General features: G+C 44.0%; 1 long non-coding RNA gene across 1 annotated transcript; it reads right to left on the reverse strand.

The window, feature by feature from the left end:
- Positions 1 to 736: 736 nt before the first annotated feature.
- LOC132227609 (uncharacterized) lies at positions 737 to 14,266 on the reverse strand. The gene is made up of 3 exons (XR_009451215.1): positions 14,131 to 14,266; positions 1,602 to 1,759; positions 737 to 872 (listed from the first exon to the last, which is right to left on the reverse strand). It is a non-coding gene; the product is annotated as an uncharacterized LOC132227609 (long non-coding RNA).
- Between the last annotated feature and the right edge of the window lie 58 nt (positions 14,267 to 14,324).

The following is a 14,324-nucleotide window of genomic DNA, read 5'->3' on the forward strand; positions in this document are numbered from 1 at the left end:
GGGTCTTCTTTAAGAAAAAGATTAAAAAATATGAACAATAAAATGGCAATACATACCTATCAACAATTGAATCTAAAAATCAAAATAAATGAATAAGCAGAAATAGACTCACAGATACAGAGAACAGTTTGACAGTTGCCAAATGGGAGGATGGTTGGGGAAATGGGCAAAGGGATTTAGAAGCACAAATTAGTAGTTTGTATAGTCATGGGGGTGTAAAGTACAGCATAGGGAATCTATACTAATAAAAGAGAAACATGCAAATTGGTGTCACTCCGCTACACCCACCAACCAATCAGGATGGGTATGCAAATGAACCCAACAACTATGGTAGTTAATTTGCATATACAGGCATGGAGCAAAGACTGAAGATGACTGAAGACTGAAGAGGCTTGGCTTCTCTGCTGCGGCCGGAGCGAAGGCCTGGGTCCCGGGTGCCAGAGGAAAACCAGTGCTGGTAGCCAGGTAAAGGAAGGCCTATTACACGAATCTCTTCGTGCAACGGGCCTCTAGTATAGTCAATAATATTCTAAAAACTAGGTATGGTGTCAGATGGGTATGAGATTTTTTGAGATCATTACTTAAGTTATGTCTAATTACTGGGGTGTGCACCTGAAACTGATATAATATTGTATGTCAAGTGTAATTGAAAAATAAAAAAATTATTTTAAAAAAGACATCTTTGAGTCTTCTATTTAACTTCATCATACATTAAGAATAAGAACACACGAACACATATGTTTGTTCCATTTAATTTCATTCATTTAATAAATACAACATTGAGCATCTACTGTGTGCCAGGTTCTGTTCTAGGCTCTGGAAGACAGCAATGATCAAAGACATACAAAGCTCCTGCTCTTAGAGAAATGGTTCTGTGGGGGAGACAAATAATAAACAAGTCAATAAGTATATGTCAGGGGGTGATAAATTCTATTACAAAATAAATTTAAGCCCTGGCCAGGTAGCTCAGTTGGTTAGAGTGTCTTCCTGATACGTCAAGGTTGCAGGTTCGATCCCTGGGACAGGGTACATGCAAGAATCAACCAATAAATGCATAAATAAGTGGAACAACAAATCAATGTTTCTCTCTTTCCTCCTTCTCTCTGTCTCTAAATCAACAAATTTTAAAAAAGACCCTGAGACAAGATCAATTTGTATGTGTATATGAACATATTATTCCTTTGTCCTACATTAAATATACGCTAGTAATTTTATGATAGTGATATTAAACTGCAAAATCATCTTTTAAATTTTTATTAATTTTAGAGAGAGAAAAACATTGATTTGTTGTTCCACTTATTTATGCATTCATTGGTTGATTCTTGTATGACAGGGATTGGCATATGGGGACAATGCTCTAACTAACTGTGCTACCCAGCCAGGGCAAACTGCAAAATCCTTGAAGTCTTTCTAATATTGACTCAGCCAGGTAAAACATTTATGAATCTTGCTGACTGTGCAAATGTGCCTAGAAGTTCAGTAAGTGGTGCTGGCTAGATAATGAGCCATGCATCATGGTGAATATCAAGACTGATGGACGAGACCCTAGGTGACCCTGCCGCAGCTGGGTGGGGAAAATCTCTCTCCAGGAGTTCCCTTACCTCTGTCCTTTTGCTCTAATTGCTGTGGACGTGCCGGGCAGCACAAAAGGGCTCCTGAGGGTGGCTCCTGCTGATGCTGGGTAAAGGTCCCCGTAGGCAGAGCCGCAGACTCGCGTAAAAGTTCCTCTTAACTCGAGCGTTAGCAAGGGTTATGTTGCCTGGAAGAGAAAAGGTTTGGGGTGGGGCATGTGTATGCAGGGTGGAAAAAAGTGGAGGGAGTCAGAAAGCAAGAGACCCGCCCTCCCTAATCGGTTTCCCTGAACTTGGAACCCCTATAACCAACCCCTGGTAGGCACTGCTCTGCGCCCAGTGATGCCCTTATCGTGGAATTGCACTGACTTCTGATGTGTTTGATGTTAATTCTTTACTGTCCACAGTGGCTAGATTGGTCTGCCTTTTTTATTATCATATAGATACGTCCTTTACTCACCTATTTATATTAATTTTCGTAGTGTAAATTATTAGACTTGTTCATGAATAATGCATTCTAAATTTAGTTGTGTCCTCCTTTTGATTGCCTGTTGCAGGCAGGCACTGATAAAGGCTTTTGATGATGATTATGACTTCAGTGATTACCGTAGAAATCAAAGACTATTTCTTGTCATTTGGAATACTGCTCCTCTGAAAGCGATAACCTCCTCTTCTCTTACAGTTCTTCTCTCACAAACTGGCTTCAGCTGGCCTCACCAGGACTCTTACTTTTTTTTTTTTTTTTTTGAGGGTACGTTTATTCAAGCTGGGGACAGTGAAACAAAGAAGGGCTTAGAGTAGAAGAAGCAACAGGAGAGCCCAGGTGGGGCAGCGTTGGCTCACTGAGAAGTCAGAGAAAAGGGGGCCTTGGGGCTGGTTCAGCGGTTTAGCTTGGAACCAGCTGCTGCTGCCCACTGCTGCCCTGAGTACAAGTCTCAAGGTCCCTTAGGGTTTAGGAGATGCGTGCCTGTGTAGAAGAAGATAGGGAGGGCACTGAACCCTTCCAATGTGAAGCAGAAGACCTGGGTTTCACCAACTTCTGTATGACTCTATTGCACAATCTTCTAGTGCAATCCAGAAAAAGCTCACAGGGCTTGCAGATAGGGCAGAGAGGTGAAGTTAAAAAGTAGATGTGTGCCCTGGCCGGTGTGGCTCAGTGGGTTAGCATTGTCCAGAGCACTGAAGGGTTCAACTCCCAGTCAGGGCACATATCCTGGTTGCGAGTTTGATCCCCGGTCGGGGTGGGAACTGAAGGCAACTGATTCATGTTTCTTTCTCTCTCTCTCTCTCTCTCTCTCTCTCTCTCTCTCTCTCTCTCTCTCATCAATGAAAAACATACCCTCTGGTGAGGATTTTAAAAAATCCTGTCAGAAGTCTACACCTCTTCTCTTTCAGGGCCAGCTGTCTGAAACACCTCTTCTCTCCACAAGGATAATTCTTCTTCTAGAAACCTCAGGTTCTGGGTGTGATGGGTGAATAGCCCTTGCATATCATCTTTTGGAGAGATTCCTTCCCATTATTCCCTTTACCTCATCTTTGCCATCTGTTTCTTCTTACAGGCCTCCAAACAGCTACTTTTCTAAGCCTTGGCCTTCTCTATATTCCCATTCTGATATTTTTAAGATAAAGACTCACAGGGATGACATAAAATGGCTAGAATGCGAAGGATAACCATTACAGAAAGAAATGTGAAAAGTCAAATAGTGAGCCCAGAAATTCAGAAGATAGAAAAGGAACAGGCGAAAATACACTCCATGTGAATTAAAGACCTCAAGTTATAAAACAAAACAACTTCAAAATTATTTGAAAAAATATAGAATATTTTTAAAAAATAAATCTTTATTGTTCAGATTATTACAGTTGTTCCCCTTTTTTTCCCACCATAGCTCCCCTCCACCCAGTTCCCACCCCACTCTCTGCCCTTACCCCCCACTGTCCTCATCCATAGGTGTATGCTTTTTGTTGCCGGGTCATACACATGGAAAATGTAGCTATTTCCATCTGCAACATGTCCCTGTGTTCGGCCACACACGGACCGTCTCAGCCTCACAGGGGTCGTCGCAGCCTCACAGGGACCGTTGGAGCCTCACAGGGGCTGTCGCAGCCTCACAGGGACCGTCTCAGCCTCACAGGGACTGTCGCAGCCTCACAGGGGCCGTTGCAGCCTCACAGGGACCGTCTCAGCCTCACAGGGACTGTCTCAGCCTATAGAATATCTTTATGCTCTTTTAAAAATATATATATTATATTGAATCTTACAGAGAGGAGGGGAGAGGGATAGAGAGTTAGAAACATCGAAGAGAACCATCCATCAGCTGCCTCCTGCACGCCCCCCCTTACTAGGAATCAAGCCCACAATCAAGGTACATGCCCCTGACCGGAATCAAACCTGGGACCCTTCAGTCCACCGGCCAACACTCCATCCACTAAGCCAAACCGGTCAGGGCTCTTTATGCTCTTAAGGCAGAACCTCTTAAAGCAAATTATGAAAAAGCAGAAGTCATAATGAACAATTTTGATAAAATTTAGTATAACAGTGATACATCTACACAATGGAATACTATGCTGCTGTAAAAAAGAAGGAATTCTTACCATTTGCAACAGCATGGATGGAACTGGAGAGCATTATGCTAAGTGAAATAAGCCAGTCAATGAAGGAAAAATACCACATGATCTCACTCATTTATGAATAATAAAGACCATTATAAACTGATGAACAAAAATAGATACAGAGGCAGAGCTGCCTCGATCAGACTGTCAAACTACAGCAGGAAGGCCGGGGAGGGGAGGGTGGGGGGGCAGGAGGGGGGGGAAAGAGATCAACCGAAGGACTTGTATGCATGCATATAAGCATAACCAATGGACACAAGACACTGGGGGATAGGGGAGGCCAGGGGAATGTCAAGCGGGGGGAGGGGGGAGACATATGTAAGACTCTTTCTAATACTTTAAGCAATAAAACAAAATTCAAAAAAAAAGAAAAAAAATTTAGTATAACAAATATTAAAAACTTCTACATGAGCTCTAGCTGGTTTGGCTTAGTGGATAGAGTGTAGGCCTGAAGGGTCCCAGGTTCGATTTCCAGCGAAGGGCACGTACTGGGGTTGCAGGCTCGATCCCCAGTAGGGGGCGTGCAGGAGGCAGCCGATCAATGATTCTCTCTCATCATTGATGTTTCTTTCTCTCTCTGCCTCTCCCTTCCTCTCTGAAATCAATAAAAATATTTTTTAAAACCCCACAAAACTCCTACATGAAAAACATCTTAAACAAGGTTAAATTACAAGTGACAGATGGGAAGACAGGGAGTAGATATCTGCATCGAACAGGTTTATCAGAAAAAGACTATTACCTGGCATCTATAAAGGAGTCCTACAAACTGATGATAATAAGGAATATAAACAGCCCAATAGAAAAGTGAACAAAAGGTATGAATTACCAGAAGAAATTGAAATAACCAATAATACATACAAAAATCAGCTTTCTCTAGTAATCAGAGAAATACAGAGTAAATGGACAATGAGATTCATTTCACATCTATTGGGTTAGCAATAATTTAAAAGTCTGACCATTTTTTTAAAAAATATATTTTATTGATTTTTTTACAGAGAGGGATAGAGAGTTAGAAACATTGATGAGAGAGAAACATTGATCAGCTGTCTCCTGCATACCCCTATTGGGGATGTGCCTGCAACCAAGGTACATGCCCTTGACCGGAATCGAACCTGGGACCCTTGAGTCCACAGGCCGACGCTCTATCCACTGAGCCAAACCGGTTAGGGCAAAAGTCTGACCATTTTAAGTGTTGTGTGATGTCCACACAAGAAACATCCAAACCTGAGTTTATTTGAGCCAAACTGACCACAATTGCCAGGAAGCAAAGATCTCAAAATGCTTCAGAAAATGTCAGTTTGCAGTTTCTTTTATGCACATTAAGGAGGGACCTTACAGCCCAGTTGGTGTGGCTCAGTTGTTGAGTGTCGACCCCTGAACCAGGAGGTCATGGTTAGATTACCGGTCAGGACACACGGCCGGCCGCATTGTGGGCTTGATCCCCAGTAGGGGGCGTGCAGGGGGCAGCCAATCAATAATTCTCATCATTGATGTTTCTGTAGCTCTCTCCCCCTCTCCTTTCCTTTCTGAAATCAATAAAAAATATCTATATTTCTTAAAAGGTTAACCTAGATGCACAAGAACAATGGACAGGGTAATTTAAAAACCTTTCACTAAAGAAGTTGCAGGCCTGGGCAAAACTCCCCAGCATGACCTTCCCAGTCAGGGATTTATGATGAGATCACCCTGAGAGGTTACCTTTGGTGAGATTTATTACAGCGCCCTTTTCTTCCATCACGAGGGTGCAGAGAAGCTAGGAGGACTCTTATCCTGTAAAACTGATACAACTGCTTTGGAGAACAACATGTTACTTGCTCAAGGTGAAAACACACACATCCTTTGTCCCAGAGTCTATTGCCTTAGAGCAGTGTGTTTCTCAATCCACTGGTGGGTCCTGAAATCAATCAAGTGGGTCGTGTCCAGCATTTTACAAGAAATGAAATAGAATATAAAATGTAAGAAGTGAGTTTTGATATAAAATGTGTTTACTATGAGTCACGGTTAAAAACCAGTCTGAAAACACCGCTTAAGTTTCTTAGACCTAAGAACAAGGAGACATCTTCGCGGACGTTCCCTGCAATGGTGTGTTTGTAATAATGAAACATGCAAGCACTGTAAATGTCTATCAGTGGCAAACAGGTAAACAAACTGGAGTGTATTCTTGTGACGGAACAACGCACAGCAGCTAACATCAATGAACTCGGTCTCTATCACCACATGGATGAATTCTGAAAACAAATCTGAGGGAAACAAAACAGAAAAATGCCACGTTGTTAGCATTGTTAGGGGACTAGAATATTGGGGCCTAGCTATAAGAAATAAAGTAGGAAATATGAATCATGCTCTGTTAACCGTGACTGTTTTGTTTTGATTTAAGAAAGCACACGTGAACCTGGCTGGGAGGTGTACATCCCCAGGACCCGGGAGTCAACCTTGGAATGAGGTCCATCAGTGGCGTCCGGCCCCAGCTTCCCACAGCCCGCCCTGCCTACCTCCCCATGCCCGGGATTCCTGCTCCCCCATGTAGTCTTTGTCCTACCCAATATAAGCAGCTGGCTTCTGGGGGGCTGGAAGCAGATGTTTGTGGGTGACCTGCTGCTCTCCCATTCTCCCAGCAGCACTGGAATAAATGCTCATAGATGATTCAACTCTGTCTTCACTTGATTGGCTCAAGTCGTGACAGGCAGTCCGGACCCATTGGTTGTCCAGTGACAACATGAAACCAAATATATGGTTTCTTATTTTATTTTGAGAGCACGTTTATGAAAGTTGGGGACAGTGAAACAAGGAAGGGCTCAGGATAGAAGCAGCAACAGGAGAGAGACTCCTAGGCCAGGCTGCTTTGGCTCTCTAGAGACGTTATGAGAGAGAAAGGAGCCAAGGCCGGCTGCTGTCGGCTCACTGGAAAACCAGAGAAAAGGGGGCCGTGGTGGCAGGCTCCGAGGGTTAGCCCCGGAGGAGCTGCCACTGCACGTTGTTCCCCTGGTGGCAAATCTTATGGGGACCCTCAGAGTGTAGGAGAGGCATGGCTATTGGAGAAGAGGAGGAAGGGAAAGGCTCAGACATGCTCCGGGAGGCAGAGTGCGCCGGAGTATTTAAAACATTAAAAAATACTATAGAGCCCTGGCCGGTTTGGCTCGGTGGATAGAGCGTCGGCCTGCGGGCTGAGGGGTCCCAGGTTCGATTCCGGTCAAGGGCATGTACCTTGGTTGCGGGCACATCCCCAGTAGGCGGTGTGCAGGAGGCAGCTGATCGATGTTCCTCTCTCATCGATGTTTCTAACTCTCTATTCCTCTCCCTTCCTCTCTGTAAAGAATCAATAAAATATATCTTAAAAATATACTATATACTACTTATTTATATATAAATATAAATTGTCATATAAATGCTCAAATACAGGGTATAAATGTATACACACTTTAACATCTGATAGCTTACTTGATGTCTTCTTTTTCAGATTTAAACACCGGAATATATAATTATTCAGAGTGTGTAAACATTTTGGGGGGACACCCTGTATATATACACAAAGTATTAAAAGTGGACTGACATAAAGGGGCAGCCTAAAGGAAGAAAGGGAAATGGGACTTGGGAGAAAATAGGTTTGACATTATTTATTCATTTTGGGTGGTAGACACATAGATGAATGTTATAATATTCTTTGTTCTTTTCCTTTTAAAACATTTTTAACACATTAGAAAAAAGGAATGCAAGTAAGAAGTTTTAATACAAACCCTTGGTTATTATAATTCTTTCATGCTGACACTTTTTTTTCAGTGCCTTGGGAAGAATAACTTGTCACAAACCAACCTGTCAAACTCAATGAATCCGTATCTAAAGGTGGCAAGTCACTGCAGCTATTATCTGTCCTGGCAAGAGATTTATCTTTTCCTGAAAAGTTTCCAGTCTTTCTTATCTTTGCACATTCCGTTCCCTCTTTCCAAAAAGCCAGTCCTCGCAGTACTCTGTCTTCGTCAGTCTCCAATTTATCCTCCGTGATCTAGTTCAAACATGACTTCTCTGCATCTGGATGCACCACCACCACCACCACCAGAATTTATTACTGCTCCTTCCTTTAACTCTCACTGTGCCTTAGACATTTTCCTGTTACAGCACCTCTCACGTGATAGTACAGTTATTTTTTTTCCTCTTAAAATCTTTTCAAATTAGTGCCCACCTTTACACACTTGAATGTCTGGCTTCTCTTGCAAATGTGGAGGATCTGACACAATGTAACAAAGCACCCGGGCAACTCTCCCAGGGGGCACTCATTCTCTCCTGTGCGTGGGCCGTTCTAGGCATTTGAGTCCTAAACCCGGGGCTAAGTAAATAAATAAATAAACCTAGAACTGATATCATAGATTGTGTGGCTTAAATAATAAACATTTATTTTCTCAGTTCAGGATGCAGGAAGTCCAAGATCGGGAAGCACCTGGTTTGGTTTCTGGAAATGGCGCTCTCTGGCTTGCTGCCTTCCCACAGTGCCCTCACTTGGTGGAGAGCGGTGAAGAGAGAGGGAGAGGGGAGAAGGGGAAGCACAATTATTATTTAAAATAAATTTTTATTTATTTCAGAGGAAGGGAGAGGGAAAGAGAGATAGAAACAATAAGAGAGAATCATTGATCAGCTGCCTCCTGCACGCCCCCTACTGGGCATGTGCCCTTGACCGGAATCAAACCCGGGACCCTTCAGTCCACAGGCCAATACTCTGTCCACTGAGTTAAACCAGCTAGGGCCACAATGATTTTTAAATGTCCATCTTCTCTACTAAACCTCTGAGCTTTTAGAGGGAAAGGCCTGCCTCTCATTTGCCTTTATTTTCCTGGAACCTAGCAGAATGGTATAGAGCAGACCCTCAAATGTTTGCCAAATGAACAACAGCAAATGCTGATGACAAGCTAAATGATATGGGTTTGGGGAGCTCAAATCTGGTGCCCACTTATTGTAGCACAAACCTGGGATCGCGTAAGATGGTCACCAGTCTGGTGGTCCCTCACTATCTCCTATCCAGATGGTTATAAAATAACTTTAATGATATCCTGAACCTCCAGTCTCTTCCCACTCTAATCCATATTAACTCCAGAGTAATTTTTACAAAATATCACCTTCATCTTGCCATTCCCTTGGGCAAAATGCATTATGATTCCCTAGGACCTTTTAAATCAAATTCAAATCTTTAATCTTTACACCTGAGGTCCCCAAGCAAATCTAATCTTTACATGAGGCTCCAGAATACCACCTCACCCTGGTATTCCAAACAATCTCTCAAACATTTTATAATGTAAACTACACTAGGTAGGGCTGTAATCTTTTTTTCATTTTTTAAAATTTAATTGATTTAAGAGAGAGGGAGGGAGGGAGAGAGGATGGGAAAGGGAAACATTAATCTGTTGTTCTACTTAGTTATGCATTCATTGATTGATTTTTGTATGTGCCCTGACTGGGGATCGAACTTACAAGCTTGGTGTATCAGGACGATGCTCTACCCAACTAGGGCCAATCTTTTTTTTAAAATACGTTTTTATTGATTTCAGAGAGGAAGGGAGAGGCAGAGAGAAACATCAATGATGAGAATCACTGATCAGCTGCCTCCTGCACGCCCCCAACTCGAGATGGAGTCCATAACCCAGGTATGTGCCCCGGCTGGGAATTGAACTGTGACCTGGTTTATAGGTTGACGCTCAACCACTGATCACACCGTCCAGGTAGGGCTGTACTCTTTACCTATCTAATCTCCGATTTATCTCAAGCAACAAAAACAATGCCTGGCCTGTGGCATTAGTGAATAAATTAACTATTTATTAGTGAAAAAAAAAGAACACAAAATATAAAGCAATTTCCTTTCAGGGGAGAACCAAGATGGCGGCATAGGTTAACGCCGGAGTTTGCTGCTTTGAACAACTACTTCAAAAGTGAAACCAAAAAACGGAAGGGACATCACCCAGAACCACAGGAACGCTGGCTGAGTGGAAGTCCTACAACTAGGAGGAAAGAGAAACGCATACGGACACTCAGAGGAGGCGCAGTGCTGAAGTCAAATTCTGAGGTGCGGAGTGCGCGGAGCGGGCTGGCGGCGGAGGGCGCGGTTGGCGTTTTCAATCGGGAGGGAGTCGCAGACTCTGAGCACCAGATCCGGGCGAGTCTTTAGGGACCCAGACTCAAACGGGAGAAGCGGGACTGTCTGGCTTCGGTCAGAGCGAGTGCAGCTTTCTCTCCGAGCTTTGCAGCGGGTGCCGGGACTCAGAGAGGCAGAGCCCCTTGGGACAGGACTGAGAGCCGCCATAACTGCTCTCTCCGGCCCACCCTGTTGATCCTGTGCGACCCGCCCTGCCAAAGCCCTGCACAGAGGCATTTGCTGGATAGCCTCAGGCAAAGGCTAGATTAGCACCTCCCTAGAGGACAGAAGTTCTCTCACTGCTGACCCAGCTGATTCTCATAGCCACTTGGCCTGGAGGTCAAACCCTCCCTGGAATTAGCTACAACAATCAAGATTTATCTATAAGACTGCGAACAAAGACCACTAGGGGGTGCACCAAGGAAGCATAACAAAATGCGGAGACAAAGAAACAGGACAAAATTGTCAATGGAAGAAATAGAGTTCAGAACCACACTTTTAAGGTCTCTCAAGAACTGTTTAGAAGCTGCCGATAAACTTAATGAGATCTACACGAAAACTAATAAGACCCTCGATCGTATATTGGGGAACCAACTAGAAATTAAGCACACACAGACTGAAATAACGAATATTATACAGACACCCGACAGCAGACCAGAGGAGCGCAAGAATCAAGTCAATGATTTGAAATGCGAGGAAGCAAAAAACATCCAACCGGAAAAGCAAAATGAAAAAAGAATCCAAAAATGCGAGGATAGTGTAAGGAGCCTCTGGGACAGCTTCAAGCGTACCAACATCAGAATTATAGGGGTGCCAGAAGATGAGAGAGAGCAAGATATTGAAAACCTATTTGAAGAAATAATGACAGAAAACTTCCCCCACCTGGTGAAAGAAATGGACTTACAGGTCCAAGAAGCGCGGAGAACCCCAAACAAAAGGAATCCAAAGAGGACCACACCAAGACACATCATAATTAAAATGCCAAGAGCAAAAGATAAAGAGAGAATCTTAAAAACAGCAAGAGAAAGAAACTCAGTTACCTACAAGGGAATACCCATACGACTGTCAGCTGATTTCTCAACAGAAACTTTGCAGGCCAGAAGGGAGTGGCAAGAAATATTCAAAGTGATGAATACCAAGAACCTACAACCAAGATTACTTTATCCAGCAAAGCTATCATTCAGAATTGAAGGTCAGATAAAGAGCTTCACAGATAAGGAAAAGCTAAAGGAGTTCATCACCACCAAACCAGGATTATATGAAATGCTGAAAGGTATCCTTTAAGAAGAGGAAGAGGAAGAAAAAGGTAAAGATACAAATTATGAACAACAAATATGCATCTATCAACAAGTGAATCTAAGAATCAAGTGAATAAATAATCTGATGGACAGAATGAACTGTTGATTATAATAGAATCAGGGACATAGAAAGGGAATGGACTGACTATTCTTGGGGGGGAAAGGGGTGTGGGAGATGTGGGAAGAGACTGGACAAAAATCGTGCACCTATGGATGAGGACAGTGGGTAGGGAGTGAGGGCGGAGGGTGGGGCGGGAACTGGGAGGAGGGGAGTTATGGGGGGAAAAAAAGGAACAAATGTAATAATCTGAACAATAAAGATTTAATTTAAAAAAAAAATAAAAAAAATAAAGCAATTTCCTTTCAAAGGAATTATTATTTTTCAAATATATTTTTTATTGCTTTCAGAGAGAGGAAGGGAGAGGGAGAGATAGAAACATCAATGATGAGAGAGAATCATTGATCGGCTGCCTCCTGCAGGTCCCACACTGGGGATTGAGCCTGCAACCCGGGCATGTGCCTGACCGTGACCTCCTGGTTCATAGGTCGATGCTCAACCACGCTGGGTGGGCTCAAAGGAATTATTTTGAGAGGAAAAATATTACTTTATACTCAGGTATATGTATTCAGTTAATAAATACTTAATAAGCACCTCCTGTGCCAGGGACTGTACTAGGAACCAGAAATACAGTGAGCTTAGAATCAAATGGGGAGCAGTCATTAAGAGCATAATGCTGAGTGGAGGGGAGTGGGGGGCAATGGGGGGGGTTAAGGACACATATGCAATACCTTAATCAATAAAGAAATTAAAATGCAAAAAAAGAGCACAATGCTAGAGTTAATTATTTTAAGTACTATGAAGGATAATTATAGCTAGCTACAAGATGAATAACAGGGAAACCTAACTCCGTGGGCTTAAGAAAGAGTTTCCTGTAACAGTGCTGTTTATATACAAACTGCAGTAATTCATGTACCCAGTCTGTCTGGGTTCAACTGCTGACTCAGATACTGATGAGGCTACTTAACCTCGCTTAGGAAGTGGAGCTAACAATAGTATCTACCTCATGAAGTTAAGTGAGGATTAAACCACTTAATACATGTAAAGGCGAAGAAAAATGATGGCAGTAGTATCTGCTCAATAAGTGTTAGCTATTATTACCACCATTTCAGCTGGAGCCTGCAAGACAAGCTAGAAGGGAGGGGAGAACCGCCAGGCAGAGAGCAACAGGTGCAAAAGGCCAGGGGTAGAAAGCGGCCTGCCTGGCCTCTGGCGGAACTGAAAGGCCAATATTCCTTAGCAGAGAGAGCTACGGGGAAAGAGAGACAATGGGACAGGAGATGAGGCCGGGAAGGGAGGCCCGGTTAAGGAGCCTGAACTTTATCCTTAGGGTCAGAGGAAACTTGAAAGCCCCTCCTTCCCTCTCCATTCCCCCCCCCCCCCCCCAACCCCCGCCGCCGCCCAACAAGCTCTAGCAGCTCCCGGAATGGATGTCTCCATTGTTCCATTGGGTACCTGGGGCTTTTCCAGGCTGGTGACCTTCCGTACCTGGCCCATCGTCCTTGCCCTGCTCATGTCTAACTGCCTACCACAGAAACCAGAGTTGATTCTTGAATTACTATTTATTACTGTATTATTTTCCATACAAACAACTGTAAACCTACGTTTGCCCCCACCTGTATTAACCCCTAGAGTGCCCTTCCGCCAAAAGTGCCGGGAGCGCTATCAAAGCTCCGCCGCGGCGTCCAGCTCTAAGTCTGCTTTTATTAAGTGATGATGGTATTGCTAAATATGTCAGTGTCGTAAAGGTTTCCTTAAGTTTTTGAATATGTAACTTCATTTACTTGCGATTCATAATTTTTTCCCTAAACTGCTGTAGAATCAGCAGAAATGCCTTGGCAATTTTAGCATCGTCCCTAGGATATGGGTTGGCACTCAAAGGGTTCATATGTGTTCAAGAGGTCTTAACTGTTGGAGGCAGCTAAGTGCCACTTCTGGGAACCCTTCCCGGTTTCAGTTATTAATTAATTTGTTAAAAATTAATTAGGGTATAGCAGTGAACGAGACAGAACACTTGCCCTCAGCCTAGTTAGGGAGCCTGCCAAACAAGGAAACAAAACATATAAACGATGTCAGTGGTAAGTGCTATTAAAAAAATACACAGGGTGGTAAGAGAAAATGTGTGTCCTTTGGTCAGAGAAAAACTTTCAGAAGAAAAATGACATTCAAGCTGAGACCCGAGCTTGGTCTGCAGGAGGCGCTTAAGGAAAGACATTTCCCCACCGAACTTGGGAAACGCCGACAAAGGGCGCCGACAAAGGGAAACGCCGACAAAGGGAAACGCCGACAAAGGGAAAAGCCGACTCGGTCCGCCCAGGGGCCGCTCCCAGGCTCCCGACCTTTGCCACCAGATGTTAACTGGCCACGGGTGGTTCCCGGCCTAGGCACGCCGCCGCCACTAGAGGGCGTCGCGGGTCCTCCCAGCACCCAGGAGGCGCCTTGGCCCCAGTCATTGCCAAATGGACATCTGGCACGTACCGCGTCCAGGCGCCGATGCAGGAGACTCGGACAGAGGGCAAGCGCGGCCCTAGGGAATCGAGAGGGGTCACTCGGAGAGAGGACGTCCTCAAGATCACAGAGCCTACCACGGGCAGAAGCACTCACTCCTTCGGGGATAGCCTGCTTCCGGCGCCTTGAAAACAGGAAGTACTGGCTGCGTCCAATCCTGGCCC

The sequence above is a fragment of the Myotis daubentonii genome, chromosome 2 (genome assembly GCF_963259705.1).
Source record: "Myotis daubentonii chromosome 2, mMyoDau2.1, whole genome shotgun sequence".
NCBI lineage: Eukaryota > Metazoa > Chordata > Mammalia > Chiroptera > Vespertilionidae > Myotis > Myotis daubentonii.